Below are 27,498 nucleotides of genomic sequence, written 5' to 3'. Positions count from 1 at the left end.
GATTTGGGCAGAAATTATTCTGCCCAAATAAATTATAAACTCATACTTGACAAAGCCTGCTGTGTGATACATTTATATCACAGAATCACAGAAGGCCAGGGTTGGAAGGGACTTTAAGGATCATGAAACTCCAGCCCCATGCCACATAAAGGGCCACCAACCTCCCCATTTAATACTGACCAGGCTGCCCAAGGCCCCAGCCAATGTGGCCTTGAACACCTCCAGGGACGGGACATCCACAACCTCTCTGGGCAGCCTGTTCCAGCATCTCACCACTCTCTGTAAAGAAAATTCCCCCTGACATCCAACCTAAATCTTCCCTCCCTCAACTTAAAACCATTTCCCCTTGTCCTGCTGTTATCTACCCTCTTGTTTGTAGGATCCCTTTAGGTACTGAAAGGCTGCAATCAGATCACCCCACAGCCTTCTTTTCTCCAGGCTGAACAAGCCCAGCTCCCTCAGCCTGTCTTCATAAAGGAGGTGCACCAGTCCCCTCATCCTCTTCATGGCCCTCCTCTGGACCCTCTCCAACAGCTCTCTGTCTTTCTTGTACTGATGGATCCAGGCCTGGACACAGTACTCCAGATGGGGCCTCACAAGAGCAGAGTAGAGGGGTACAATAACTTCCCTGTCCCTCATGGCCACCCCTCTTCTGATGGAGCCCAGGATACCATTTGCTTTCCGAGCTGCAAGGGCACACTGCTGGCTCATGTTAAGCTTGTCATCTATCAAGACCCCCAGGTCCTTCTCTGTGGGGCTGCTCTTAAGGACTGCTCCTTCCAGTCTGTATGAATGTCTGGGATTCTTCTGGCCCAAGTGCAAAACTTCACACTTTGCTGTGTTGAACCTCATTAGGTTCATCCAGGCCCACCTTTCCAGCCTGTTGAGGTCCCTCTGAATGGCATCCCTTCCTTCTATCGTATCAACCGCACCACTCAGCTTGGTGTCATCAGCAAGCTTGCTGAGTGTGCACTCGATGTCATTGATAAAGATGTTAAAGAGCACCGGTCCCAAGACAGACCCTTGGGGGATGCTGCTTGTAACTGGCCTCCACCTAGACATAGAACCATTGATGACCACCCTCCATCTGCGCACTTTTAACTAATTTCTTATCCATCGAGTGGTCCACACATCAAATCCACATCCTTCCAATCTGGTGATAAGGATGTGGTGGGGGACCATGTCATTTATCTGGAATTGAGCAAGGCCTTTGACATCGGTCACCTTTCCCTTGTCCACCAATGCCATCACTCCATCATAGAAGGCCACCAGATTGGTTAAGCGTGACCTTCCCCTGGTGAAGATCACACGTTCATTCCTCATGTGATCAAGCATGTCATCCAGGAGGATTTTTTCCATGATCTTCCCAGGCACAGAGGTGAGACTCACCGGCCTGTAGTTCCCCGGTCCTCCTTGCTCACTTTCTTGTAAATGGCAGTGATGTGATCCTTCCTCCAGTCATCTGGGACCTCACCTGACAGCCACAACTTTTCAAATATGATGGAGAGCGGCTCGGCAACCACCTCAGCCAGCTCCTTCAGAACCCTGGGATGCACACCATCTGGCCCCATAGACTAGTACACATTCAGTCTCATGAGGCAGTCTCAGACTTGCTCTGCCCTTACAGTGAGGGGAGATTTACCGCCCTGGTTCCCACCTAGACGTTTAGGGATGCAGGGCTCAGGGACATGAGAAATGTCGGAATCCTGGCCGTCAGTGAAGACCAAGCCAAAGAACTCATTCAGTACCTAAGCCTTCTCTTCATCCATTGAAGCAAGTTCTCCTTTTACATTTACCATAGGAGGTACACTCGCTTTGACCTGTCTCTTCTGGCCAATGTACCTGTAGAAAGTCTTCCTATTGTTTTTCACGTCCCTCGCCAAGTTCAGTTCCGCCTCCGCCTTGGCTTTCCTGATCCCACGTCTGCAGTCCATATGGCATCCCCGTATTCTTCCCAGGTGACGCCCTTGTTTCCAGAGCTGGTATACACCTTTCTTCGTCCTCAGCATGCCCAGAAGGTCTGTGCCGAGTCATACTGGTTTCCTACCTCCTCTGCCTGCTTTCTTATTCAGAGGGATGGAGAGTTCTTGTGCTCTAAGGAAGGCATTCTTGAAGAGTAGCCAGCTCTCCTCAACATCTTTGAATTTAAAGACAACGTCCCAGGGGATCTCGGCCAACAGCCCATAAGTTTGCTCTTCCAAAGTTCAGGGTCCTGACACCACTCTTTGCCAGGCCACATCCCTCGAGATCAAGAACTCAACCAGGGCGTGTGCCAACGTTTTACGGGCTGGTTTGGCCCAGTTCTGTGACAAGCGAGACAGAGGGATTTCGCGAAATCTGCACTTCTGGAAAAGGAAAACCCAAAATAAAAGGGGACTCAAAATAATTAAAAACAGCAGCAACAATCTGAGGAGAAACAAACTAATTTACTAAACATAGTATCGGAATGCAAGATAACACACCATAATACAATGTAAATAGAATTCAAGCTAATAAATCAAATATAATGAGAGAGAGAGTGCCCAAAAGGTGGATAGGCCTCACCATAACATTGAGGTGAGATGCGTAGTCTGGATGAGCAGCAGGGAGACAAAGAAGAGCCAACGAAGAAGAGCGCATCAGGTGACCTTGCTAGGAGTTATATCTCCTCTCTGACCGCAAAGCCCCATGGGGAATGTAGTTCTTCTTCTCTTCCGGACAGGTACCTGGAACTGCAGCATTAATACTTTAACTCCCAGTGCACTACATGATGTTATGATGTGGAATACCAATAACCAATAATCATAAAACCATGACAGGCGTGGTCACTGCAGCCCAGGCTGCCTCCAACCTCAACGTCTTTAATGATCTCCACCGCATTGGTGAGCAGAAGGTCCAGCAACGCTTCACCTCTGGTCAGACTGTTCAATACCTGGACCAGAAAGTTATCATCAACACATTCCAGGAGCCTCCTAGACCTCTTGCAGTTTGCCGTGTGGTCTTTCCAACAGATATCCAGATGATTGAAGTCCCTCATCAGGACAAGAGCCTGTGAGCACGAAGCCTCCCATATCTGAAGCAAGAAAGCCTCATCAACATTCTCCCCTTGATCAGATGGCCTGTAGTATACTCCTACCACCAGTTAGTCCCGTCCCTAATTCTAACCCACAGGCTCTCAACCTGTTCCTGACTGTTTCTCAGAGGCAACTCCTCACAGTCTATCCACGCTTTGACACAGAGGGCAACTCCCCCACCCTTCCTACCTCGCCCATCCCTTCTAAAGAGCCAATAGCCCTCAATGGTGGTATTCCAGTGGGAGTCATCCCACCATGTTTCTGTGATAGCAATAAGGACATAACTTTCCAAGCACATCACAGTTTCCAGCTTGTCCTGCTTCTTTCCCAGGCTGTGTGCATTGGTACAAAGGCACTTCAGCTGGGCTTTCCGTCTCACCGCCTTTATAGAGGATCTAGGATCCCCTAGAACAGCAGCATCCCCAGCATCTCCCTCCCAAGTCCATCCCTTTGTACTTCACCATCTTCGCCCATCAAGTTAGGTACAAGCCCTCAAATGATCTGCTCAACCCCAGCAGCCCTCGTCTTGTCCCCTTCCCCCTTCATACCTAGTTTAAAGACCTTTCAATGAGTCCCGCCAGTTCCTCTAAGATCCTCCTACACCTCGGAGACAGGCTACTTCCATCTGCAGCCATCATGTGAGGTGCTGAGTAAATTGTCCCATGGACAAAAAGCCCAAAAATCCTGTGTTTGCACCAACTTCTAAGCCACTTACTTATGAGGTAGGTTTTTTGGATCCTCTCAGCATCCTGCTCTGCCACTGAAGGTATAGAAGAAAACACCACCTGCATGCCCACTCTATCAACTACCCACCCCAGTCCCCTGAAGTCTTTCTTGATAGTCCTGAGGCTTTTCTCAGCAACTTCATCACTGCCAGCCTGGACTAACAATAAGGGGTAATAATTAGAAGGGTAAATCAGTCCAGGAAGTTTCCTAGAAATGTCCCCGAACCGTGCCCCAGGGAGGCAGCACACTTCCCTACAGGTAGGGTCAGGCTGACACGTAGGGCCTTCCATTCCTCTCAGCAGGGAGTCGCCCATGACAACCACCCTTCTTTCCTTCCGGGTGGAGGCAGTCTTGAGGCGTGGGGTCGACCGCTTCACCTGAGGCAACCTCACGGGCAGACCTCCCTCCACACCCTCACTCACCTCTCCCTTAAGTTCCAGGGCCTCAAACCTATTGCGCAGAGGCACCTGGTGAGTCAAGGATGTTCGGGAAGGGGGATGCCCATTTCGCTAAGCCAGTATGTTTTCACTCCTCCTCCTTTCTCAAATTGTTGCTAGGGGGAGGAGAGAACAGGGGGTTCACTGCAGCACCGTCTGCCTGCCAATTCCCCTCTCCCACCTGTTTGCAAGGCAGCAGGGGATGACGTACTCCATGTGGAGCTTCAGCTGTGTGCCAAGATCTCGGGCCAATAGGGACTGGCACCAACAATCAGTCTCCCTCTCACACTCCTTTATGGTCCTCAGCCTTTCCACCTCCTCCTTCAGGTCGACCACAAGGCTGACTAAGTCATTTAGCTCATCACATCTTATACAAGTGCTGCCTCCATCGCCCGGCACTGCGAAGGCCAGTCTCTGGCTCTCATCACAGCCAGTGACCTGCGTACTAGCATCTTGTGCTGGGGCCTCAGTCTGAGTCTCCATACTTTTCTTAGCATCAGTTATCCTTCTAAACATGCACAGGACCTCAGTCTGGATCTCCACGCTCTTTTTGGCTGCAGTATTCTTTCTGCATGAGCATGTGACTTCCGTCTGGGTCTCTACAATTTTGTGGCAAGGTGCAGCCATTGCAAACCAGCAGGCACACTAACACTACTGGATAGACTTAACGGGGTGTGACTGATCAGCCCCGCCCTGCTGCCGATAGTGCTGGCTCGGCCCTCACCCCGTTGCCGGGTCGTTAACAGGAGCCCGCGCACTTATCACTCACTTGACGGTGGTAACAACCGTCCCTGCTGTGTAGCCCCGTGTATGGGTGACTTACTGTTTCTCCTCGGTAAAACAGCCCAGGTGATTCTCACACCCCGACTATTCTCTGTCTCTGGAAGCCTCACTGCCCTCCCGGAGGCTTTTTCTAGGCCAGGGGGTGGACACAGAGCCGTTGCCCTGGCAACGCCCCCGCCGCGTCAGCCGCTCTCGCGAGAAGTGCCCGGCCGAGAGCTGCCCGGCAGCTCTGTTGTCCCGGGGATCCTTGAATGAGGGAACCGGCCGAAACCGCTCTGTACCTCGTGGTCAGTCGCTGCGGTTCTGGCTACAACAGTTCCGAAGCAGCGAACCTCTGAGATCAAGGGTTTCTTCCGGGTTTGCGCCCGTTTAAATCTCCCGACTGCATCGCAAGTCTAAGTTAAATTTTTTTTCCAGAGTTCAATGTCTTGGTAAATTTAAAATTAAAAATAAAGCATTGGTGATATTATTAATGCTACATGGAAAGATTGTATTAAGTTCTACATTTGACTATCTGTTAAAATCCTGGTGAAATTAATAGTCAAAATCCAAACGTAACATTAAAGACATGCCTTTGCTGAACATTTTGGACAATATATGCCCTTCTGAGTTTGGGTATCCATGTGAACTTCAATTTTTTTTCAAGTCTTGTAATTACAGTACAAAACTACAGACTTAATGGATGTGTAGTCTTGGCCCCAGTGTGCTGTCATCAGTTAAGAGTTTACCAGAATCAGCAGAGTCAAGAGAAGTATTTTTGGAGGCATCTCCAAATGAAACTCTATAATTAGTAGCCAGGTTATCAAGTGTCCAGAATAAACATGTTATATACACTATGTTTAAATGAAACAAAGAGACAAATAAAACCATCATTTTTTATCCTTAAATATGACGTTTAAAATTACAAGTATTCTAAGTTTAAATTTGAGCTGTTGTCTTTGCTGTGTTTATAATCTAGAGTGTTAGTACGGTTTCACAGGAGTAAATATTCACAATGTATTGTTCTGGCAACTACTGATGACAGTTTCTCCATCATGGTTCAGATTCTCAGATATTGTCTACTTGAATTTCAGTAAGGCCTTTGACATTCCTGTGTAAGATCCTCATTGACAAGCTGTTGACATATGGAATAGATGAGCAGTGAGGTAGATTGAGAACTGATGGAAAGGTCACTCCAAGAGGTTGGTGATCAGTACTGTACAATCTACTCAGCCAGTGACTATCTCAGGGGTCAATATTGGGTCCAATTCCACTTAGCATCTTCATTAATGATCTAGATGATGGGGCAAAGTGTACCCCAGCAAGTTTTCGTATGACGCAAAATTGAGAGGTGTGGTTGATGTGCCAGAGGGTTGTGCTTCCACCTACAGAGACCTCAAGAGAAATGAGCTGACAAGAACCCCATATAGTTCAACAGGAAATGCAAATCATGTCCCTGCACAGGAATAACACCTGGCACCAGTGCATACTGTATGGAAAGCAGCCTGACAGAAAAGGACCTGGGGATCCAGGTGATGACCTGGGTGAACATGAGTCAGCAGCGTTCTCTTGCAACAAAAGCAGCTAATAGTATTCTTGGTTGTGTTGGGCAGTGTGGCTGGCAGGTTGAGGGAGATTATTCTTCCCCTTTACTCAGCACTGGTGAGGCCACATCAGGAGTACTGTGCTAAGGTCTGTGCTCTCCAGTGCAAGGACCCGCAAATACTGGAGTCAAATGAAGGGCAACCAATGTGTAGCACCTCTGCTGTGAGGAAAGTCTGAGAGAAAGCTGTGACTGTCCTGCTTGCAGAAGAGGAGGCTCTGGGGAAATCTTATCAATATGTCTAAATACTGAAGGGAGGGTGCAAAGAGAACGAAGTCAGGCTCTTTTCATTGGTGCCCAATGTCAGGACAAGAGGCAATGGGCATTAACTGGAACACGGGAGGTTCTGTCTGAACACTGGGAAGCATTTCTGTGCTGTACAGGTGACTGAGCACTGGCACACGTTGCCCAATGAGGTTGTGGAGTCTTTTCCTTGGAGATATGTAAAAGCTTTTTGGACAAAGTCAAGGGCATGTTACCATAGGTCTCCTTGCCTGAGCAGGGTGGTTGGACAAGATGACTTCCAGGATATGGCATTAGCTAAAATTTTTATCTAAGTATGGGACAATGTGCTCACATGAACAGATACATGGATGATTTTCACTTTCAAGTTTCTCAAATAAAGGAGGAATCAATTTCAAAAGAAACAGGCTAGTGTGCATTTAAGCACTTAGGAAAAGAGTTATAGTCAGTTTCTTAGTGTGCATAAATACTGTTATTTTGATAGATCCCCTGAAGCCTGGAAAATAACAGATATTTACCACTCAATGTAGGAAATGAAGGCATTTAATTTTGTTCATAAGATAGTATGTTGTTGGGTGTGTTATTTTCACTTGATGAAGTCAGGAATCAGGTATAGCACATGATAATAAGTGGACTACTGACTCAAACTTTTAGAACACTTACCAGTTTTCTCTTGTTTCCAGCCTGTTGAACTCTTAACTCGTACTTATTCTTTCTGACATAGAAGGAATGAGCCCCAGAAACCTAAGGGGAGAAAAACATACACTGGGTTCTTCATTTAATTTCGTACAAACTTAATACTAGTTTGTTTCACTCTGTGATTTTCTCTGCCACTGTTACTTTATCTTCTGTCAGCCATGTTCCACCTTTTGCTCAAGTAACCCCCAAATCTCCAGGCTCTTTCTGAGAAGCTTCTTCTTGCCATGCCTACCCTGACCTTCTCGCTTCCCGCTTGCAACTCTGAATCATGTCAGGAGTGGAGATAGAAAACACAGTATTTTTTAACTAGATGATAGACTATATGAAATGATGAAAACAGGGGAGGAACTCGCATTGCAGCTTTCTTGTAGTTCAAAGTCAATCAACCATGTGACACAGTTCTATTGGAAATTAGGCTTCATTAGTTCTGATGTTCATGGTAGTACTTGTTTTTAATTAAATTACTAAATGAGGGATTATGTGCGGAGAGTGCAGTGGTAGTGTAATTGCTTCCAGTGATGAAATTCAAATTTCAAGCCGTGAGCTTCTGTAATACAAATGGATCCTTTATTTAGCCAGAATGGAGAGCTGCAGTCAGTTAAAAATAAGGTAACAGCTTCACTCACAACAAAAGGGCTGCTCTGACATTAGTATCGTGATTGTTCTGTGACCTTTTCAAGTAAAAATATATTTAAACGTACACTAAATACCAGTGCATGAGTGGTACAGACATTAGAGCTAAACAGTTAGCTTTCTTCAATTATAATTGGAGTTTATGAGACTCATAATACTTTAACATTCAGAGTTTTCAAAGGTGACAGGAGCCACGTGAGCACATGTATTCTCACCTCTGTAATAATATTGGCTACAGAACTTGAGTTGGTGAATTCATGATTGAATTACGGCTCTGCATTTAGCAAAGAATTGCAGGAAGAAGATGCATCCTGTTCTTTTAGGTCCTCTGTGTAAGATGCACAGAAAGGTGGAGTAATTCAAAACGCCAGGCTCAGGGAAATGCAGAAAATGCAAGAGTGGAACATGGATATAGAGATTCATGCAACACAGAATTGGCAGGGTGTTGTTTTTAAGAAGACATCAAATCTTAATTTAGGAATGTCACACAACAGCATGAATCGTCGTCTAAATTACCCATTAAAATTCACTCAGTGGGTTTGAAGATGTTTCTCTTTTATGCCAAATGTGTCAAGTTACTACTACACCTTTTTTTCCTTCCTAAAATAAGAACTGCTTATGTCCGTCCATTTTTTCCATATTTTTTAGTTCTATTTTTATTTTGGCAATATATTGCCAACTTGTTGTAGTGAGTTGACTGGTCAACAACTAAGTCCCTACCGGGTTTTTATTCACTCCTCCTGAAGTGGGGTGCGGGAGAAAACTGGAGGAGTAGAGGACAGTTTAGATAAAGACAGTTTAATTAATGAAAGGGGAAAAGAAGATAAAATAAAAACACAAGAAAAACAAGTGATATAAAGGCAATCACCCACCACCTACACCAGAAAACCCATACCAAGTCAGTCTCAGGGAGCTCTGTGAAGACTGCCCCACCTGAGTTAGTGCTGAGCATGACCTGACAAAGTATGGAATATCCATATCTTGGTATGTATTGGTCAGTTTGGGTCATCAGGCCCAGCTATGTCTCCTCCCATTCTCTTGCCCACCTCCACCCTACTACTACAAGAATAGAGCGAGCAGCAGAAAAGACCTGGATGCTGTGCAAGTGCTCTTCAGCAATAGCTAAAACAACAGCGTGTTGTCAGCGCTGTTTTGGTCACCAACATAAAACACAGCAGCACATAGGCTGCTATGAAGAAAATTAGCTCCCTTCCACCGAGATCCAGTAAAGACTTTTCTCTTTTTGTTCTTAATAGAAGTAATGGAAAAAAGAAAGCCATGTGTGTCTTACACACCTTGAAGACTTCTGGATTAAATTCCATCTAAAGTATGATACATATAAAAGAGTAGAAACAGAGACCTTTGTTTTGTTTCTTCATGTTCAAGTGTCCCTTTTCTTTTATTCCTTCACTAATGCCTTTCCTTCTGACATATCTATAATCACGTCTTAGTTTGAAAAGATATCTGGCAACTTTCTTAGAATATAGGAACATAAGAACTGCTTTCCCTAAGTTGGCATTCATCCAAGTTCAAAGGCACCTTCAAGCAGGTACGAACTACCACCGTCACCTATACTGTCTGTTTCTGTACAACATGCATGTGTAAATCCAATTTACTTTAGTATATGTATGAACCTCAGCTTATTTTCCATGCACATGAATATGTTGATACAGGTAAAAAGGCATTTTTTATAATATAATATGTTTTCTTAATATTCTACCACCTTATAGCCCTAGAGGTCCCAGAAGCCTCCATTTCTACTTTTGGCTATTTGCAGCGTTTCAAAGCAATCATTGGGTGCCTGTCCTCTTAGTACCTAATTACACTTTGTAAGGGCTTGATTACCAAAATACATTAAACAATAATTAGATAAGGTTAATTTCCATCTAAACTATAAAGTTGAAAATATCAATATAACTAGTAATTGGCCTTGATCAAGGTAAATAATGTCCTCTTTTTTTATTTACATTTGGTTTTCCCCATAAACTGCCTACTGGGTTATACAGAAGTAAGAGGCTAGCAAAAATCTGAACCCCCATCCATCAGTATTAATCTCACACTTTACTGAGGCCCCATCCATTTATCTTTCCGACACAAATTAGAAATTCAAGAGTTTTAACAAATGAGCCTGCAAATGTAAACTTATTAGGCCATATATTTTTACTACATACTGTGCAGTGCCCTCCACAAAGCTGTCCCTTCAGAGAGTGTTTTCCTATTTTGTGTTATTGATGGCAGCTAACTAATCACATTTTTAATGTTGTCTTTGGGGAGGGCTGTTTGAGTGAATGTGGAAACTAAACTACCCAGAATAAATCTACCTTATTAAATGCTTGAAATTATGTGTCTTTTACAATAAAGAAACTCTCGAACATTGTTACATTTGCTAACCTTCTTTTTGCAGAAATCAAAAGACTGGGATTAATTAAAATAATACATCAAAACAGGGGTTTGTACAGAATACCTCTGCATGTGAGAGAAAGGCCAAGCAAAAACAGTTAATTGGTCTCTTCATCCTTGCTCTCTTTCCTCCCATCAAAGTATCTTTACAAATTGCTTTGAAACTAACCTTTTTTAAAAATCTGATTGTTGTCATTGTCTAAGCTTGGAGAAAATTTACCAGTGAGTGGATCAAAATGTGAATATTGAGACGCAGCCCTCCTCCTGCACTCATTGCACAAGTTTGTCAAAGCTCCTGAATGTCAGGAAGACTTTTCAGATTTTACACAATCAAGCTGTTTTACTGACAACTAATTCTTGAAAGTTTCCATTGAGTGGCATGTTCAGCTTCCTGTCTGCTTTTCTCAGGCATATCTGAACAGTAAGTACATTTTTAAGTCTGTAAAATTTAGAAATGACTGGGCGAAGAACAAACTGATCTGAATTACATAGGCCATTCTTATAGGATTGCATTTAAAACCTTTTAACATGAACAGATAAACACCTTTGACCAAAAATATCCATTCTGTTTTATCTCATCATTCTTTGCATTTAACAAAACAATGTAGTTACTTCAGACATCTATATTTCTTCACTAAAAGGTGGGTTAAATAATTTTAACCAATGATCAGTAGAAATGCTAATTATCCTTTTGTTTCTCCCTTCCTAGCAGCAAATACAAAGAATATTTAGAATTTTATTTTTAAAAATCAGACATATTATCTCTTTCCACATTTTGAACAGTGAAGGACAGATGGTTGGGTTTGACTGGGATCTTTAGGGCTGCTTGAATTAGTGCATCTCATTAGTAACTCAAAAAAAGTGGAGATCGTTTTCTGGTTTTCAGATACACTAGAAATCGCAGCTGTTGTCCCAAGCAAATTTACTAATTACGGCTAATTTTTTAGCTAATTATTTGAAATAGTTAGAATTTTGTTAACACCAATATGCATAAACTGAGAATGCTGAAGTGCCATTACAGTAGTTATGGTAGTAAAGTTATCTAGCAGAATTTCAGAGCAGCCTACTCTGCCATCATAATACAATGTATATCCTATAAATAGGAATCTAATGCATATAAAAATACAAATACTATTGTAAAACCCTACAGCTTGCACTACAGAGGAGGTCAAGCAGGATGATGGTAACAGTCCCATTTGGTCTTATGATTTGTGAATTTCCAGAGGTTATATATGTAGTTTAAGAGTAACCTCAGCATGATCTTCTCTATTATATATAGCAGAAAGGGGGGAAAAGTAACTTTATGTGTGCCTATATTGTAAGACAGTGGGTAAAACCACACATTTTACCCATAAAGCAAATAATTTTTCTTTGTAGAAAAAAAACACCCTAGAGATGTATATGTGGAACCTGCTAATCCTTTTTGTGTGTGCTTAGTCATTTGGCATTTAGCTATAATCAAGATCTAAACTCGTGGAAAGCATGTCAGCTTTGTGTAATAGAATATATATGGGAAGGATGGAACAATTGTCTCCATTACACGCTGATGAAGTTAGTTGCAATCTAAAGCAAAACAAAAAGCACGTTAATAGGAGTTTGTTTATTCTAACATCAAACCTAAGAGACTGAGCCAAGGAGAAATCTTTATTTACTCAAGCAGACCTGGGAAAATGAGAAAATCCCCATGAGTTACATGAAGGTACTTACAGAAGCAGAGGAGATTGTTTTTAATCAAACATCAATAGATATCTAGTTGAAAGATAAATGGAAAGTGTACATTTTATGAGAGCTGAGGGAATATGACAGAACATTTTCCATTAATAGTTGTTCAAAATTTTAAACACATTTCCTCCTTTGCTCTGTTGTGTTCCTCTGACTTGCCTAGCAAAACATTTTATGGGTAAGGATATTGGAGGATGCAGAACTTTAAGAAATTTAGCAATATATTTTCGAAGTTATAAATCATGCATTTATATAAATCAGGCATTTGCATCAATGAATTGTTAGATTGTAGAATTTAATAATAGAGCTTCCATGTTTCAGTACCATTAAATCAGAAACAAAGCAAGAAATTCTCATCTTGTATTCTTGTGGAATCAAACTTAAAAAAAGATAGAATATAACTTTTTTATCTGTATGCACAGATCTTCCTAAGACCAATATGGTACTTAAGTCTAAATATTTAATTCAGCTCTACAGGCTTTAACATATCTATCAGATTTCTGGATCAAATCATTACAGTGTAAGCAGAGATAACTCTTTATCAATTAGTATTAATCCCACAGTTTAATAACATGATATGATAACTATGGAATTTTTAGAATTCTCTTAATATGAATAGGTTTTGAAACAAGCACTTTCTTTAACAAATAGATAAACCTTCAGCCTCTTTGATTACAAAGATATCTCAGGATGCTTCAGCTATCAGGCTGTATTTTGAAATTGGGACAAGCTGGTAAAGAATGCTAGTTAACTATGGACCAGTTAAAAGTTATCAAAATATACTCTCGAAGTTGTGACAACATCCTGGAAATCTGAAAGCCAGCTCTTTGGTCTGAGTCTTCCTACAGAGATTACAAGAGCTGCTACCTTACTGATGTTCAGAATCAAATCTGCTAGCAATGTGGTTGTAGTTTGTCAAATAGAGAATGAAGTTCCTTTGTTAGCTGAAAGTGATTTCTTGAATTTCTGTTGCTTTTCGTTTTGATGTTGTGAGCCTGACATACTAATGAACAGTTTCATTCAAACACTTTTGTGTCCATCTTTTCCAAAAACCTTATTTTGCAAATATTTATATGTACAATAATGTATATTTATATATATACATATATATAAAACGTAATTCATTGGTAAATTCAAGAAAAAGGGCAGAACTCAACATTCAAAAGCTGTTAAGAAGAAAGGACATAAAAAGCGTGATGTGAAGGATGTGAAGAAGGAAATAAAATTTTAGTAATCACAAACAAGCATACAGTATAACATGAATTATTTCTCCAGCTGCATTTTTAAGGACATTAGAATTTGGCAGTAAAAAATGAGCAAAAAAGAGAACAAAACAGTGAAGAAGGGCACTGATTTCCAAAACACTGAGCTGTGAACTTCAATTCGTGCTGTTAAATACATCAGACTTTGTCCATCAAAAACCTTTAACAGTTTAGCCTGTTTAGTATAGTAAAATGAAGCCTATGAAGATATATGACAGCGGTTTATGAGTGTATCAAGGATACACAAAGTGAAGGGAAAAAAGTTATTTAAAACATTGGGTAGTTAACTATACTGGTATGTAAATCAGGTTAGCTTACAAAACATAGTTCCTAATCATCAGAAAACACATATGCATTGTTTGTACAATCTTACAAGAGAAATAGATGAAAACGTCTTGCATTTTAAGAGAGACCTCTTTCATTTTCTGAAAGGGGTTATGCCTTGTGACTAATGCTGCTACTAGTGAACTGCACTTGACATGAAAGTCAGTGGAAGGACTTTCTCCATTTCAAATGATGAAATTAAATTTAAATGCACTGTAAGCAAAATGATTTATTTTTAAACAATATTTCAGATATATGGTTAATATGATTAATAATCATTTTCTTCATTCCAAAACATATAAATTTTTAAAATATATCTTAGGGTAGCTAGAAAAACGTCAAATATTTGTACATTTCTGAATATCAGCTTTTCTTATCAGGCTCTTTTCAGAGGCTTTCAGTGGTCTCTAAACATTTGTATGCATCATCCAGCTTCTTAAATGTTGACCAACACAAATACCAAAGGAATGAAAAATTTTAATATGTAAATGGATTTTTTTTTAATTTAATTTAATTTTATTTTATTTTGTATAGATAATTGTGTGGCTGATCCTCCTCTCAGCAAAAGCAACAAAACATTCAACTGTTTTAATTGGTGACCTTTTGGTATATATTGTAAGAATGTAAATTACACAGGTAAGTTAAGAGAAGGTGATTTGAAATAGAAGCTTGATAGCAGTTACAAGCACATTTTGAAAGCTAACTCATAAAACAGTTTCGAAAAATCACAGTAATTTGAACAGTACCTCAACTGCGAGCTTCATGCAGTTCAAAAACAGGTATTAAATCCAAATGAATAGAGGACCTCTGTAATAGGCTGTCACAAAAGAAATAAGAATGTATTTTTATTTACTATTCACCTTCGGAGAAGAAAATCTTAAGTCTTCATTTTGAAATAATATAAATTCCTCCTGCATGTAATCAGAAGCAAAGGCATTTTCAGGATTTAGAGGAGGACAAGATAAAATGGTGAAATGCAGAGGCATATACCAGTAATAGACTGCAAAATCAATTTAAGAAGTGCAACTGCAGTTGTCTTTCCCAGGTTTTTAATTATGTGTTTGTTTGCCATGGTGGCCTAATTTAGTCAAGTAGATGAGCCAACATTAAAAGCTGGTAGGAGAGGTAAGTAATCCCCAGGGTGGGCTGCTTGTGAAGAGAGTTTAAAAGCTACATGTACAGAAGCAGAAGCCAACGCAAATTTGAGAAGGGGGTCCACATGATAAACGGTGAAAAGCCAGCAAATCAAATTTTTCACAATTAGTTGAACAACAACTGTGACAGGTTTGGCGCTTAGCATTTTCATTTGTGTGCTCAAATTTGGTTATCTGTCCTCTTTTATGCAAATGTGATGTGACAGGAGAAGCTGGGAGCACTCAAGCAGGCCGATCACTCACAACAGGAGCTAGGTCTGTACAGCTGAGAGGCCTGGATTAAATGGACTGAGTGCTGATGGATAAATGACATAAGCCACACCGAAAGCCTCATGAAGTGATTTAGAACTTCTCGAAGACGATACCCAGAACATAAAAATTATACCTTATCCTCAAATTTAGAAAGAGAGGGGAGAGAAACCACCAGCTTCTAGCAGTAAATAACAACACTTATAATCTCACTAAATCTAAGATGCTTGTTGCCTAGCAGAATACAAAAGTTACAAAAACTACCTCTTGTGATTGCTTATGCACCACCACCTAACTATAAAACTCACTACAGTGGTTTTCTGCCTGTGTGGGAGACCCAAAAAGCTGATAAAGCAATTAAAGCATTAGCTCATGAAATACACGTATAAACACAGAAAATACTTTCATGATATATGTGCAAGTGGTTTGGTGACAAAAAATATCCAGTCATTCTATCCTGCTGCAGAAGGTATAGTAATTAAGGTGATAAATTGTACTTGAAAGCATACTTGCACAGGACAACTTATTTGTGTGTATCTTCTTTGTCAGAAACTGCAATTCACTAGATAGGTTTGCCAGATAAATATCACAGCTTGCTCCTTTAAGCATAGAATCATGGAATAGTTTAGGTTGGAAGGAACCTTAAAGATCAGCCAGTTCCAACCCCCCTGCCAGAGACACCTTTCACTAGACCATGTTGCCCAAAGAACCATCCAAGCTGTCAAAAAGTCAAAATATCACTCTGCATCATACGAGGCAATATGCATTCATGCTAAGTTAATTTTTTTACAATTACTGACAGTACTTGATAGTTCTAGAGACATCCAATCCTTACAAATAGTAGGAAACTTTGTATATAGTGGTCTATTTGTATTTCAACTTTAAGGTTTTTGTGGATCTGAAAGGGGAAAGAATTGTATTAAAAAAAATTCCTTTTGCTGTTGCTAGTATACAAATGAGTGGCAAATAGTTATTAGAAATTCATAAACTGTGGTAGCTCTTGGATTTAATGAAAGTAGAAAATACATGATAGTCTTGTGAGGTAAAGAGTTGAGAAATCTTATATTCTTATGAAAGAAAATCCACAAAAATCTTAAAGTTGAAATACAAATAGTCCGCTATATTCAAAATTGGGGGTAAATAAACTGTTGAATTCTTCAAAAGGCAATGCATTACTTCAGCAAATAACACTATATACAACATTTGGGTACGTTGTATAGATTTGTACATGTGTTGCTGCAAGACTTGAGATCTGTAAACTGATCTGTAAATTCATGGAGATAGAAGTAGAAAACTACTTTACATTGTATTTTTGAATTCCAAGAAAGATTACAGTCTACCTTTCATAATATTATTTTCATTATTTTCATATTGAATGTTTTTGTTTACCTGTTTTTAGAATGCAGCTATTGAAGAATACACAGCTTTTTGCAGATTAGGCAACACTTGACAGGGCTCCTAAACCATCAAGTGTCCAGATCACTCGCCAATCTTTCAGAGAGGAAGGGCAAGACAGAAGCATTGATTCTTTGGACAGCTGGACAGATATCTAAAAGGCATCAACCAAGAAAATGCTCTGCACAGCATAAGTGTTCAATTGTTAAAGTTCAACTGACAAAAGCTCCTATTAATGCAATTGTAAAAAGTTGAGACTCATACCTTCCAGCTTATTCTGCAGTAAGTGTGACCAAAGAGGATCCTGTACTCCTATACTACAATAGGTCATTATCATTCATTTCCTCATCTGAAATTACAGTCTGCCTGTTGCTAGTGTAACTGCTTCCCAACTTTGTCAAAGACAATAGGATTAAACAGTTTAAATAATAGCAAAGATTTATTAGTTGGCTTATTAAGGCTAATTGATCCAACTTGAACAAACAGGCTAGTCTTGCTAAAACTTGCTGGTCTTTCAAAACAGCAACTGACTGACTATACAACATACTCCACAGGGGTTCATAACAAACAACAACAAATTTAGAGACTCCCAAGCCACCCAGGAGGAAACACCAAGGCAAGGTTTATCTAAACTGTTAGGTACTTTGAATGCTCTATTAAAGCTCCAGCTGGAAGCCTCTGTGAAATCACAGAAAAACAGTACTTCTTTGCCCCAATTTGCAAGTTTACTAGTATTTCCCAAATGTTTTATAGCAAGTTTTCTACTGCCACAAATTGAGCTGCCTCATGCACATGACAAGACAGCAGGTGAACTGCAGGAAAGGAAACATGTACATAACCAATTTTTCGGCCTGCTTTGGAACTTGAAATCTCAGCTTCCATCTCAGTACCTCCATCTAGCTATTTAACATCGGTAGTTTATTTCACTCACACCCAACAAACTTCGACAAAATCAGCCCTGATGCTGTCTAACCTAATCACAAGTCCTATACATCATGCTACATCCCTATACATACTTAGCTCTTCCCACCTGGCTTGACTCCCTGCCTGGCTCAAATCTCTAAATGCCATCAGAATTGCCTAAGTTCCTTTCCAATGGGTTAGCCTGTCTACACAGATCCATTAGTGGAAATGATGTCTTCCTGCTGCAGCTTAGCCTCAGGGCAGTTTTACCCAGCTGGCAAACCTGAGTTCTCCTAGGAAGCAAAGTGCAGGCACTGCAGCTCATTCCTTCAGCTCAGCTTTCCACAGCACAATGGTGTCTGGGACGAGGCAGCAGCTCCTAAGTAGGCTGCTGCCACTGCATTAGCACAGTAATGACACAAGCCATCGGCCATTAACACAAAACTACTATAAGATATAAAGGGTCTGACAAAACACTTCTCACATCACCTCTGGAAGAAATCCTTAATCCGTTTAAGAGAATGCCTTCCGCACCACCATCTGGTCAGTACCACGGAGGTGGTACTGAAAGGTGCTGAAAGGAAGCAGAACTACCATCACAAATGCTCTGTTCATAAGGCTATGAAGGCTACCTTTTACCGACTTCCAACTGGGTAAAGAAGGTCAGCTCTTATGCAGGGCCATGCAGTTTTCAATTTAGCAGGTGATTGTTAAATCACAGCATTGTTTCACATTTCTAAGGAGATTGTACGAGAGTGATGTTCTCAATTGCCCTTCTCAGCAATGATTCTTCTGATCTTCAACTCCACCTGCTGCTTGTTAAAAGCTTTATTAAATATTTTATCCTGGATCTGTAAATAAGAGAGAAGAAAAGAGAGGAAGAAAAAAAAAAGAATAGAAGCCAAACACAGAGGGCAGCACTGTGGTGCAATTTTTTTGCAATGGAAGTAAATCAAGTTGAACCAAAAATGTGGGAAGAGCTCTACTGATCCCAGCTGATCATTCCTGCCTCAGCATTCCCCCCCAGTTAGACTGCCTCATTTTTGAAAGCATAGCTCAGCTCCTCAATTGCTATATTATCACACAAATACCCACTAGGCACAAAGGATAGGCAGGAGTGACCAGTCATATCCTTCTTATTCAACAGTATAAAAGAGAATGTTCTGTGCAACTTAGTCCTGACCATGAAAGAGTTACTCCTGCTCTACTTGGAAAATGAGTTTTTGAAAAACACTATAAAAATCAGTAGTGGATAGAAATTATTTAACAAAAAGATTCAAAAGGTAAAAGATAGCTCAGTATTTGTTAATTCAGGGTGACTCCAGAGAGTAATTCATAAGCTTCTAAATTAATATTTTTAAGGAGGTCATAAAATGTGAACTTTAGTAACTGCTATAGCCAATCAAGATACCATCAATCCTGCTTTAGACTACTAAAACACTAGTAATTATCTACTCAAATTATTTTAAAAGTTTAATAAAAGCTTATCTACGGATAGTACTGTAGCATGATATACTATCATCTTAAAAATGGCCATGTAGCAAATGCTACTGATTAATCCTTTATTATTTTAGACTCTGGTTTCTAGAATTTATTCCCCTAATACAAAGTTATTTTTTGGCATTTTCCTGATAAGCTATCTTCAAGTGTTTAGTAAACATGAAGGAATTAGTAAACCTGAAATGAAAGGCTGATATGAGAGTAAACATATCAGTATTTTCCCTATATTAAAGTAGCATTAAAGTAAATGAGGATGAGAAAAGAAATAGCACTTACTTGAAAACCATTTGAAAGTGTGCTTACAGAGTGTTCAACCCAGAAACAATCTAATATTTCTTAGTGATTTTAATATTAATGTTACCAAAACATAATTTTAGCAAAGAAATATAGGACAGTATTGACTTATTACAAGTTAATAAAATGTAATGTATGTTCTGTGATTTTTCACTGTATAAGACCACCACCAGCAGAAAATTCAGTTTCACAGTTACACTTACTTTTATCATAGAAAAATAATTTCATAATTCAGGCCAGGAACTAAATCTACTACCTAGCAGATCATGTGTTAACCAGCTCTCAGCTTCTTCTAGTATAAAGGCTCTTTGCTACTTAATCTCACATTTTTCATCAATAGGATACTCCTCCACACACCAAATCTGGCTACATCACAGTGATAAGTACACAACATGCAAGCAGGATGTTGGCTGTGGGAATGAAAAAATCTGAGCTCTAAAACCAGAGAACGTGCCTCCTTCAGATTCCAATAGTTTTGAACACTGACCACAAAGAAGTCTGTAGGACTGCTGGAATACTGTAAACAAATATCCACGAATTATTGACTTGGAACTATAAATGTAAACAGATTTTTTTCTTCTGAAAGGTACTGAATAAAATACTCCTGGGTATTGCAGTAAAAGTAGTATTCTACTTTATCTGTAAAAGGATTAACTGATTTTAAAGGTGTTCCAATAGACAAGTAGTTATTGTTTTTATATCCATCCCATTCAAACAGTAGAATAGAGTATGGAAGCAAAGTTTTAAGCACAGACAACATTTCTCCTCACTGTAATCATTGAAGAGATGGTAATAAATTTAGTTTAAAACTCTTCTCTCTCATCCTATCACATAAAGAAGGGGAGATTTAGATTAGATGCTAATTTGTTAATACAAATTAAATTAGCATTACAAAACACTGCTTTATATGTGAATGATGGTAGTACATTTGGGGAAGTTTTGAAAACTTCAGCAATGAGAAAGATTAAGGCTGTAGAACTTGCATAACAGATAGCATCCAACCACTTCCCCGGTTTTCTAAGGTAAGATGGAAAAGCACCACTAAAAATTACATGAAAATATATATGCATATACTAAGTCTCTCCTTCCTGTTAGCCAAAGTAGTAGAAATACTCTATGGGAGATGTATGATTTTAAACATTTTCTAATACCTCTCTGAGAACAGCAGTGGGTAAATTTTAAGCATCTATTAAATCTGAATGCAAATAGATAAATAGTGATGAATTAAAGCATATTCTTTCAACCACAATTTTTCCTTGACAATCACTTCTGATAAGCAAGGCTTCCATCTTTAAGCATCTTAAAAATGCTGACTTCTTAGAAGTTTTCCAGGACTTTCTGATGTATACTCTACAACTAACAATATGGCTGCCATCTCATACCAAAAAAAAAAGAAAGCTTACAGTGATGTCCACTTAGCTGAATTTGTGAGTTAGGAAGGGCATAACAAAATTAGAAATATCCCAGCACTTTCTGATACTGCACATATAACTGCAAAGGATAGGAAAACACCACACAAGAATTCAAATGTACACCCTTCCGCGCTGTTGGTCTAAACACAATCTATGTACATGGATGTTGCACATTAAGAATTCCAGGTGTAGAGATGCTTAGGCTACAAGTAGCTTCCCAGTTCACACGTGCATGACAGTACAAGATATATAATCATCAGAATGAACAAGTAAAGTTAAAAAATTGCTTTGTGTAGTTATACTGCACCAGTTGGTGGAGTTACAGTAGTAATTCTTCGATGTATTTAGCATGAGGCTACCATAAAACAAAGATAACTGGCTACATTGGTGAAATTACTTCACATTGTGTTAGATTGATAATTTCTTTTGAAGTTTATACAAAAAATAACACCATCTGTCCCACCTCACTCCTTTCCAACAATTAAATGTTGTTTACTTTCTCCAGAGTATAACCACAATAGATTTTTATGTAACACTTTCACAAACAAGATGGAGCGTCATTAAGTTTTCCATAACTTCACCATCAATCTATGAAAAGCTAATTCAACTCCCAGAGAAGAAAAGCAGGTGAATGTATCTGTCTTGTAACACAGAAACATGCCTTTGTTTTATGAAGATTTAAACACCTGGAGTCATGTTTTATCATCGGTACCAAAATCCGAAGAGAGATAACTTGTTTCAGTTCACACAAACAGAATTTCTGCTGACATGGTAAGGATGTATACAGGTTTCTGCAAGAAATGCAAATATTAGCATGAGAATTGAAACAAGGAAAATATTACTGAAGTACTGAAATGGGAGCAAATTACTTCTAGTTATTGTCAGTTTCACTGATGTAGTCATAGTGCCCTCTAGCATTCAGAAGAGAAAATACAGCCCTTTATCTCAATGAAATGAGAATCGAGTCAGAACTGTCCTTGTTTAAGCAGAGAAAGAACAGTTTGCAAATGTGATCAAGAATATTTCTTCAGGTTAAAAGCAAGGTACTTTGAGGGAATGGACACTCCTCTCAGCTTTTATTCACCAAATCTACAGAGTTGAGAAGGTCTGTAAAACGTGATTTCTTGTACCCTAAAGGCATTTGTTTACTCTATAGATCTCACTTATGTACATCCATTAGCAACATGCATGTCATTTTGACAAAAAGATAGGGATTTTTACATGCATAGATGAACATACATACTTGTGAATTCTTTGTTTTCCGTACAAAGAAAAAACATTTTCACGTAAACATCTTTATTGCACAAGATTCCGTGCGAGATGAAAAATAAATTATGATCTATAAAATCCAAGAAACTTTTTTCATTCCCTAGAGAGCAAATTATTGTATGGAGAAAAGACCTAGTATACCTAAGAGCAGAAAAATCTTCCACATAGCTGCAGATCATTAGGAAAACATTTTGGAGAAGTTAGTGGTTCATTTTTTTTCCTTTCCATTCAAAAGAGCACAGTTCATAAACCATAATGAAATTTATTTCATTATGAAATGGTCATTTGCACAGTTCAAGTTTTGAGGCCCATAAATATTTTGTTTTATTTCAAATAAACTCCATAGCTTGTCAGGAGGAATTGTAAATAATAATTTACTTTCCTTCTTCCTTTTTTATGAAAAGTATACACTAAATGATATAAAAAGATCTGCTTCTTAATTTTTTTTAAATATTTACCCAAATTATTACCCAAAATCTTAAGTGAAACTACAACTTAGAGAATAACCTTTAAATTAGAAAATCAGCTAAAAAAATACTTGTATTGGGTGTTGTTAACTTTAAAGATGGTATTACCCTCTTTGTGGCCAAAAGGTCAAAATAAAAGCTAACAAATAAATAGAAACACATGTTACAAAGTTACCTAGATCAATCTATGCCCATGACTGGAGGCAGTAGGCCCTTGGGCCCCATGGCTCCAAAAATGGGAAAGGAAAAAGGGAAGGGTAGGGAAATGGGTTCAGAAACAGAACAGCAGCAACTATCTAAGGAGAGAAACTTAATTTTACTAAATATGATATTGGAATGCAAGGTAACACAATATAATCTAATTGAAATTGAGGCTAATAAATCAAAGAAAATAAGAGAGAGAGTGTGTTGAAAACTGAAAGGCCTACTTGGAACTGGAGGTGCACGGCTTGGAAGCACACCCGCACACTGCCAGGCAGTGAGCGAGAGAGAGCTCCAATCAGATTGAGATCCTGTGACTTCCTCCTGTGACTTATTTTCCTCTCTGCATGTGAAGTCCCCTGGAATATGTAGTTCTTCTTCTCTCCTGAGAACCAGGTATCTGGAAAGTTGTCAGTCCACGGAACTGGATTATTAACTCTTTAATTACCCGTACTTTACATGATACTACGATGTGAAATACCAATAGCAAAATTACAAAACCATGAGAACAAACTAACAAAACGTATGTCTAGTCTAGACACTCATTAGAAATGACTTTTGAAGTGTACATGCCACACAATTTCTCTCCCATTTTCTGAGAAATACTAAAATCTCGTTCATCAACTAGCATAGACAGATTTGTTGAACTCAATATTACAGTACCTGCCAGAGAAAGGTAAGAAACTGAATTCAGAGATTCCAAGGCTGATCTTGGAATTCAATTTTGCAAACTCAAAAATATCAAAAATGCTATTAAAAGAAAGTCAGATTAGTTCATTTTCAAATACAAAATTGATCTCAGCATTACAAGCTTACAATAAGAAGGAAATTATTCTTTAGTCATATGAGTAAAGAAAAGCAATGTCCAGGTAAACTTCATCAAGAACACATATAGAAGAAATTTTCAAAAAACTATCTATTAAGAAAAAAAACAACCTAAAGAAAATGTGTGGAGTAGTATGTTCTTGAAATCCCACTCATTAGCAACCCGCGTAGATCTAAAGAGAATTCAAATAAAGACTGAAATCTATAGACTGTAGTCTATTTCTGTTACATCTATTTTTGATGTCTACAGGTTCAAAGAAGTTCAGAATAACACATGTAAATACTTTAATATAAAAAATGAAAATAATTATTTATTAGACAATATTTAGGCTACTGTGTGACAAAGACACTGGGAGATTTGCAAAGGTCTACACAAGTCCACAAAAACTACCAGTTCTTTTTCACCAAAAATTAGTTTACAATTATACTGCCTCACTGGAAAAACAGATTTATTTTTTCTTTGTGAAATCTTGATTAAGAATGACAAGTACCCGAGTGCTGTATGCTAGAGCAGTAAGAAATAGCTCCACCTAGGACAAAATGATAAAGAACCATCAATACTGTTCACTTTCATAATTAAATCCATTATTTTTTTTTCTTCAATAAAATCTCAGGTTTCTGCTGTTTCAGTTTTCCTAATTTTGTCAATTCAAACTTATAAATCGCAATAAAATCTAAGCAGCACAAGATTAAATCTGACCACAACATCTTATGTTGCAACATTAGAACAATGCCAAATTACAAAAAAAATGTGATGTCACTGATGGTCTATGTTTCTTTATGTTACTTTAGGTATTGGTACAACAGTGTTCCAAGTCAGTTGGAAAAGAAAAGAAAAAAAAAAAAAAAGAACGTGCCTTTGCTTTGTATTTTGTGAGACCTCCTTTTTCAGGATTCCACATTTAAAAAAAAAAAAGTACAGAGGACATAAGAAGCTTCCATCCAAAACAACTACTTTGAATCAAAAATTTCTTGCACAACTTTTAGTGATCTTTTATGCTTATGAGACAACTGACAATTAGAACTGTGTCCACTGCATCTAAATAAGTAAATAAAACAAATCAGACAAATGTTGTATGGTTACTAAAAGCTACTCAACAGCCAACAAAAATAGTAATCTTGCCTAGTTTGAGGATCTCTGCAGAGTAGATGGTCAGCAACAAAAATGAACCTTTTAAGTTAGGTAAAATTGTGCCGCACTGCTATCAGACACGTAAGTTAACTGGGTAGTATTTTTGGAGTCCTTGTCTAATTAAGGAAGAGAGACTGTTTTCAGAGAGTTCTTTAGAAAATAAGCCTATTTTAAATGTCTAAAATTGTAGTAATACTTTTCAGTGAGTTCTTTTTCTGTTTAAGAAATAGACTTGCTATGACTTGGTTGGCAAGTCAGTCATTTGCCTTCGTGTTCTGGTAAGAAATAACATATAACTCATTTATTTCAAATTGGAAAACCCGTAAGAGAAAAATAACTACAACACTGGTAATAAGTAATGCTTGAAAGAGGCATTCTTGCTGTTTTACTGCTTTATAGACAGTAACTCTGAATTACTGGCTCCCATTACGCAACATTTTCCGTAATTTAACCAAATGTGGCTTACTATATTGCTATTTAATTACATATTAGAACACAACTTATTCAAGTACTTCACCACCTAGCTGGAAAAGAAAATACTTTAAGAGTTTACCTTATTATCCAAAGAAATTTGGAAAAGCGTTCTGGGAAAAACCAGTGTAGTCTGTTCTTGGTGTTTCAGACTAGGAAAATCCATTTGCAGAACTGTTAAAAAAAAATACAGTTATTTAAGCTAAGTGTAGTGGAGGTATACTTAAGAATGCGCTCAGAAGGATAAACTAAGAAAAGAAAGAAATGAAAATCAGTAGGATGCTTGGTTTGTTCAGTCAAAGATGCAAAGTAGTAGCTCCAGATGACAAGAAATTTCACTGAATGCTATCCTGATAAAGATCTCATCTCACTGAGATGAGGATTAAGGTAGTAGCAAAGGAACAAGCAAAGCTAGACAAAGAATACCAGAAGTTAAAAAAAAAAAAAAGTGAATAAATAAATAAATAAAGTAGTTTGATAGAGAAATACATAGGGCATCTATTTAGACTGCAACCAGAATACCATTACCTTATGCTGAATGGCATCCGATTACAGAATAGTTTTAACTGAAACTAAGCATTTGGATTTGTTTTTTAAAGTGACAGCAAAACAAACTATTTTGATCCAGGTGGTTTTCAATCATTCAAAATGACATAAAATAATAGCAGGAGGTAAAGGAATTGATAGCAAGTATTTTCTCCTGACACCCTTTCTCTGATGAAAGTTTGGGTAAGGAAGGTGTTGAAAATATATTCCCCCTATAGGTAGACCAGGTTGCAAGCAATTATTAAGAAATAAATCTAGCATGGATCTGTTAGCATGCTGAATTCAAAACAAGCAAGCAAATATGGAATAATATTTTTAAAATTAGATAATAAAGAATTTTCAGATGCTTCACAATAAACATCCATATAAAGCATACATAAGTGCTTATAATTGCCTTGTGCTAAGATTTACTGCCACTGAAAAGCCATGGTTGAGCAGTAGAAAAAGCACACAACACAACAACTTTAAGGTAGCATGCACAGTTGTTTCCCCATGCTGTACCTGTTCTGCGTGAGAACATACTAAAAAGTCCCACCTTCTGGACTGACAGTCTGGCAGTATTCAAATGCACTAAATTATTAACAAAGAAAAGTAGAAAAGCCTGTATTTAACTCAGTGAAGTGGAAGAGCTCACTGTATAAAAAAGTTCTTAAAATATTTTATTTTGCCTTAAATTCAGTGTAAAAGGAAACCAATTTCTCAAATGCAGTTCGTTAAGGCAAGATTTTGAACTTACTGTAACAAGCATGGCAGTCAAGTGTAGTATTTCAATGTGAAACTAAGTCTGTATAAAAAAATTAAGTGCATATTTTTGCAGGAAGATATGCATACACATAGGAACATAAAAAGAAACAGGATTAGGGCCTCAGAAAACCCTCCAACATCTAAAAAGTGTGGAATAAAACCTCTACAATGAGACCTCTTCTCTCTGGGATACTATTTCTAATTACCTCTGTTCCTACTATGGAATTTAAAAAAAGGGGGGAGGAGGAGGTGCAGCTCTCCCTCCCTTCCCTCCCAAAACACAGAAATACAAGAATTAAAGAAAACAGACTGCAATACTATTTTCTGCATTTCTTTGTCAGATAAGATTTTACATTGTACTCATGAATGAGTTGATGGAAATAAAGAACTAGTGTTTAACAAATGTTCTTTCTTTTGCAAATGCAGCAGCAGAATAGCACCAAAAGGAAAAAGAAAGTCTACTACTGCAAAAAGCTAGTGAGTTCCCCTTCGTAAGGGAAGAAGCTTCAGATCCAGATCCTGCACAACACAATGCCCTCCTGCAGCCAATTAAGTATTTCTACAGTGTACATTTCACGTATGTACATTTTCACATGACAAAAATACACTATAGTGTGAACTTGCTATCTGCCAAATACTATTTACAAAAAACATCTATAGAACTACAGAGAGATTAAAAAAAAAAAAGTATGTATGTGTGAGCAAAGTTTTTAGAATCATACCTACCAAATATCCCACTTCTCACACTCATCCTAAACTATATAACAAGTAGTGCGCATGTTTTTGTGGGACTAAATTTTCTTCTGCAGTTGTACAGTGCAGGATAAAGAATAAATTTCTTACTATTGAATTGTTATTCTACTTAAAGTTTGACTTAAAACAGCCTTAAAATTCAGAAGACATTCAAAACCTCGTATGTGACAGAGTACATCTATGAGTTAAATTAAATGAAACTTCACTATTTTGAGATTTTTCTTTTGTATTCAATACTATTTTAATGTGAAAGTGATTAGAGCTCTTTTTGTGAGTATGGGGGTGGGGTTGCCATTTGAAATGGTCTTTTTTCTTTTCT

The 27,498-nt window shown here is 38.4% G+C and overlaps 1 long non-coding RNA gene across 3 annotated transcripts in view; it reads right to left on the bottom strand.

Moving 5' to 3' along the window:
- LOC116217857 overlaps positions 1–27,487 on the bottom strand; it is a 31,439-nt gene extending 3,952 nt beyond the window's left edge. The window contains exons 1-3 of one of the 3 annotated variants that reach the window (XR_004162575.1): positions 22,936–27,487; positions 14,611–21,562; positions 7,488–7,568 (exon numbers count right to left, since the gene is read on the bottom strand). This is a non-coding gene — a long non-coding RNA (uncharacterized LOC116217857). Of the gene's footprint in view, positions 1–7,487; positions 7,569–14,610 lie in introns of all 3 variants that reach the window. The other 2 variants (XR_004162576.1, XR_004162574.1) reach the window with 2 other exon arrangements.
- Between the last annotated feature and the right edge of the window lie 11 nt (positions 27,488–27,498).

The sequence above is a fragment of the Meleagris gallopavo genome, chromosome 1 (genome assembly GCF_000146605.3).
Source record: "Meleagris gallopavo isolate NT-WF06-2002-E0010 breed Aviagen turkey brand Nicholas breeding stock chromosome 1, Turkey_5.1, whole genome shotgun sequence".
Lineage (NCBI taxonomy): Eukaryota > Metazoa > Chordata > Aves > Galliformes > Phasianidae > Meleagris > Meleagris gallopavo.
This window is presented reverse-complemented; position numbering and strand designations above follow the sequence as displayed.